At 38.1% G+C, this 5,494-nt stretch overlaps 1 long non-coding RNA gene across 1 annotated transcript; it reads left to right on the plus strand.

Moving 5' to 3' along the window:
• The first annotated feature begins 1,185 nt into the window (after positions 1-1,185).
• On the plus strand, positions 1,186-5,258 carry LOC116586004. The gene is made up of 3 exons (XR_004283846.1): positions 1,186-2,665; positions 2,744-2,880; positions 4,277-5,258. It is a non-coding gene; the product is annotated as an uncharacterized LOC116586004 (long non-coding RNA).
• The last annotated feature ends 236 nt before the right edge of the window (positions 5,259-5,494 follow it).

Raw genomic sequence — 5,494 nt, forward strand, 5'->3', positions numbered from 1 at the left:
AGCTGAATTGCTGAAGCTTTCCCAGTCATTTTTTTGTTTGGATGAGGTTTATTCTCTGGTAGAGTCCTCAAAGAAAGGACTCATGGGAAGAATTCTTTGAGTTCTTGATGCTCAAAATCTTTGGTGGTTTTCATACTTAAAGGACTGCAGATGGATCCCATAATTCTGCTGCTCTTCTTTGTGACAACTAAACTCTTCTTTGCATCTTTGGTGAATCTTGTTTGGAAGACTTTCTTGCCCCGCCCCAAGTTAGGAGATCTGGCTCATAGTCTGGGCACAGGATAGCTTCCTTACCCTCCCCAGGTATCCAATTTTTGTTTTGTTTTTTTCTATTTACCCTTCCCCAAGCCACAATGAGTTTTCACCTGTGCTCTCTTGACAGTGTTTGGTGACCTACAGTGACAGGGAACAAGAGTGTTTTTTATTTTATTTTATTTTTTTTTTTTCAGTAGGGAACAAGAATCCTCATGGGTATTTGTGTCTCCTGAAGTAGTAACATCTCTTTTGAGGTGTGTACCATCAGTGAAAACTTTCTCTGCTCTGTCCCCCATCTGTCTCCTGAGTGCCCAGCGTAGTCCCATGAAACCCCCATATCCTGCAAAGTTCTTGACATAAACAGTTGTACTCTTTTTTTCCTTTAGTACTCTATAGGTTTATGTTATGTTTAGCCTTTAATCTATTTGGAAATTAACCCTATCTATTCTGAAAGATTGGCATGCCTAATCAAATCAATTACTACACAACCAATCTCTATAATTCTCAACATCTCTTGAAGTTAGGTTGAGGTCCTCTGACTTAAGAATTGCTTAGTGGAATATGGGCCAAAATTGTGTTAACCACTTCCAGGTCTAGCCCATAAAATCCTCTTGTATCCTCCACTCTTCTTGAATCTCTCTGCTGGATGTCAGTTCACAGCAAGATATTAGAAGACACCCGCCCCCCTTTTAAGATGTAACAACAATGATCAGCCTGGAAACAAAAGTAACAGAATCATAGTCCTCTACTTATTCCTACACTTAAGCCAACTGGATCTAAGTTATCAAAACAAACACCAATCATTGTTAAACCAATGAAATTAGGGATTTTTTGTTTTAAGATTTTATTTATTTGACAGAGATCACAAGTAGGCAGAGAGGCAGGCAGAGAGAGAGGGGAGGAAGCAGGCTCCCTGTGGAGCAGAGATCCCTGATGTGGGGCTCGATCCCAGGCCCCTGGGATCATGACCCGAGCCGAAGGCAGCGGCTTTAACCCACTGAGCCACCCAGGCGCCCCTAGGGATTTTTTGATACACATGTACTGTTACTCTGGTTCAGAAGTTGGTGGTGGAAGGAGGATGCTACTGTAAAAATAAATCCAAAGTACATGACATTCATTGGTCCAGCAGTCAATCAAGATGAGAACAAATATCTGCTATTAGAAAATGAGATTTGTGTAATACAACAATGAAACAGTTTTTAAAAGTTCATTTGTAATTACTTGGAATGTGAATCCGTGCCCTGTGGTTCCAAGGAAAGGCTAGAAAATGTAATGTTGGTAGTGAGTGTTGACTTTTACTACCTGTGTTTATCAAGTTGATAGAAGAAAAGAGATGGTATGTGACAAGAATTTGTTACCTTGCAAGTTTAAAAAAAAAAAAAAAGGAAAAAAGGTGAGAAAATCATTGCTTCTAGTTCCAAATGATAAGAGATTGTGCACAGAGGTCCGTTAAGTCTTTTGGCTTCAGTACAGATCTGAATAGAATTGTGGTATTTCCTCCTAAACATGATAGCTTTAAGACAGGAGACAACGTTTGGAAAAAGGCAACCTTGAGAATTATATTTAGGAAAGAACTTTGGGAGTTGCTACTAGCATATGTAGCTGAATAGATACCTCTCTCTCTCTCTCAAAAACAGAGTTTACTTATTTATAATGCCAAAAAAAAAAAAAAAAAAAAGGCAGGCCTCTTCTTTAACAGCTTTTGGATGTTCTGTCATTAGAAGTATTTGTGGGCTCCCAAACTTGCTCAGGGAGGAAATGGGTTGCAAAACTTTGGAGGTTTCTGAGGAGGGTCAGTCCCCATCATTTATTTCAAATGTGCTTATAGACAAAAAACCTGCTAAAGAGTAGAGTAGAGCTATGAAGAACGTTGAATAAGTAGTTCGTTCCAGATAGCAAAATTGAAATCAAGGATATATTCTTACTGCCAGGTTGAAAGGACCTCAAAATTCCTGCCAGTTTTATCATAACTGCAATAGACCAGTGCCTTCTGCATTCCTCTGATGTACCTTTTCCCAGATGCAGTTTTTAAAACAAATTTATCCTTACTTGACTGTCAGATGTTGGGCCAGGTGGCAGGAGGAAGATTTCTGTAACTGGTGTTGTTTGTGCAAATACCACTGAATATCAAGGAGCTGTATCCATATATGAACCATGTCATCATTCAGAGATCTTGAACTTGAAGCTGGTTGCAATAACTGGATGGAATTTGGGGTTGTCTCACTTGGGGAATGAGGAAGCATGCTTTACTTGCGGTAGGATACTCGGTAACCAGAAAGATATAACTCTATTAGAGACACTAACCAAGTGCTCACTTCATCTATTTCTTCTTTCTCTCAGGTACCTGGCTAACTTACATTTCCCAGCTTCTTGCAATTAGGCAAATGCTGACTAATGCTACCTACATTAGGTAAAATGACTACATGATGTTCACCTCCCCACAATGTTCCAGGCAATTCTCTGCATTTCTTCCCTTGTTTTCCATCAGGATGTTGGCAACCTGGACTCCCTTGCAAAATAGCTTTTGAAGACGAAGTTTCTGCTAGCCAGGGCCCTTGCATGATTGCATGGAGCAGATCCCCTCAATCCGATCCTGCCACCTGTTGGGCTTTCCATGAGCAACAAGTAAGTAATTGGTTAAGTCATTGAGTTTTAGGGTGGTTATCCATTACTGAGCTGGGATTATTTTAATACATATATGATAAGTGGTGATGATCTAACCATTCTGTTTTTTATGGTACGTATATGGTGCTAATGCTGCTTTTGAGTCATTGGGTCATCCCTTCTCTACTGTCACCGTACAATCACAGGAATGTTCCTAGGCTCTCTTCTCTATTTCTCTGACCTACTATTACATGCTAAATTATTATAGCTGATGATAAATATGCTAAATATTATAGCTGAATGGATAAAAAAAGATGTGGTATATACGCAGTAGAATGTTGCTGAGCCACACAAAAAAAGAATGAAACCCTGCCAGTGGTTACAAGAGGGGAGGCAGGTGGGGGGATTAGAGAACTAGGTGAGGGGTGTTAAGGAGGGCTTTTGCCATGATGAGCACTAGGTGTCGTATGTAAATGATGGATCACTATTAAGTGTAAATTAATATTACACTGCATGTTAACCAACTGGAATTTAAATAAACCCTAAGAAATAAAACAAACAAACAAAAAATTTATTATAGCTTTATATTTTCCTTAGATACCCACTAGCCTGGTTTACTCATAAGTTGTTTTTTTTTTCCCTCAACATTTTCTTGGCTATCCTTAGGTCTTTTCCTTATATACATTTTAAAATTAGCTAGTAAATTTTATTTTCAAAAATTATGTTGCAGTATCCATTTTGATTACTCTGAGAAATTATCTGTGACCTGGGAAGTCCTTGTTTCTCCCACAGAGTTGCATAGAACGATAGGTCTGCTTCCATGAATGGGCCTAAGTTTTAGAATAATTGTAGAAGAAATGATATGTACATGAACATGTTCAGTAGCCTAAGTATGACATCATCATGGAGAAACTAAGGAGCCTTAAGTCAGACTCTGGAATGTTGTTTGTACTTTGAACATGTGTTTCTCTTCAAGGGAAAACTTGTTTTGAAAGAAAGTCATTCTCCATGTTGTTTTCAGGATTAAATTAAAAGGATGTTTTTTAATAAAGACAGCCAAAACTTAGAGGGTGAGTGAAGGAAAGAGGGTTATTTGTGTTTATTTTTAAACTAAGCATGGTATAAAAAAATTCAGTGTTTGCCTCTCTTTCCCTATTATGGACAAAAGTTCATAGTCCTCACATATACCAACAACGACCAATTTGTTTTATGTCTGAAATAGGTGTGGGCTTGTTCTGAATTTTCTTTTTTTTTAGTCATTGGCACTGCTTGTGGTCAAGGAGAAGTTTTTAGGCCCTATCAAATTTTTAGAGATTTTGTAAACACTACAATTGCACTATCAATGCATAGAATTTACTTTATTTAGTGCTTGAATTAATGTTCTTCACATTGATATCTGCATTGTTCCTTCCCTCAGTTTCCCAGGTCTCTCTGCTCAGATGTCATCCTGTCAGGGAGAGCTTCTTTGAACTTCCTTCAAAAATATCAACTGGTTATTCCTCCCTCCTTGCTTGATTTTTCTTCTTTGACATTCAGCACCTGACATACATGTATTTATTTATATAGCTGTCAGCCTTCCCATCTAGAATATAAGCTTTGTGAGTGCAAAGACTCTTTCCTTCTCTGCCATGTCCCAAACTTGTATATAGTAGGTGCTCAGGCAAATATTTGCCTTTTGAATACATATGCTGTAAATATTTGGATAAATGTTAGTTTGAATAAATAGTCATGGATATATACAGGTTTCCTTGGTTTATTAATGACTTCTATAATTGAGTAGCTGCAGCTCCCAGTTAGGAATCTATCAGAGTAATCCGAGTAAGAGAGAGGACAGCTTGGACTTGGGCAGTAACAGGGGAGAATACGAATGGGAGAGAAGATAATGTCTGATTATAGAGGAGAAGCTATGAATTAATTATCTACCAAAAGCATGAGAATAATTGAAGGAAGAAACTGACATGAGTCCTGAGCAGCATTAGGAGCCCACTGCCACTAATTTAAAGTGAGAGCAGTCAGCACAGTTTTAATTTTCTTTTCTGGGACCTGTTTTTTGGTCATATTTATTTGGGACTCTTAGTATTTTTGTTACTAATTTGTAGGGGCTCTTCATATGTTAGAGCAAAAAGCCCTTTGCCTATCATGATTTGCAAAAATTTTCATTTTATCATTTGTCTTTTGACTTTGTTTAATTTTTTCTAAACATAATATTTGATTTTGTTCATGTTAAAAATGATATACTTTGCACCTTCTAACTAGTTATGGTGCATATATGTGAAGACTGTCACTTCTGTATACCATCAGTTTCTTCAGCCACAGGTTATCAAACTCTCATTGTTTTTATTTTTTTAAAGATTTTATTTATTTATTTGACAGAGAAAGTGCGCACATGGTAGCACAAGATGGGGAGGGGCAGAGGGAGAGGGAGAAGCAGGCTCTAGGCTAAGCAGAGGTCCCAGGACCCTGAGATCATGACCGAACCGAAGGCAGGTGCTTAACCAACTGAGCCATCCAGATGCCCCTTATAACTCCATTTCTCTTACCTAATTAGAATGGCTACTACCTCCAGTATAACATAAAATAACAGCACTGAAAGTAGATCTCCTGTCAATTCCCGACATTAATAGTAATACTTCTG

The sequence above is a fragment of the Mustela erminea genome, chromosome 3, assembly GCF_009829155.1.
Source record: "Mustela erminea isolate mMusErm1 chromosome 3, mMusErm1.Pri, whole genome shotgun sequence".
NCBI lineage: Eukaryota > Metazoa > Chordata > Mammalia > Carnivora > Mustelidae > Mustela > Mustela erminea.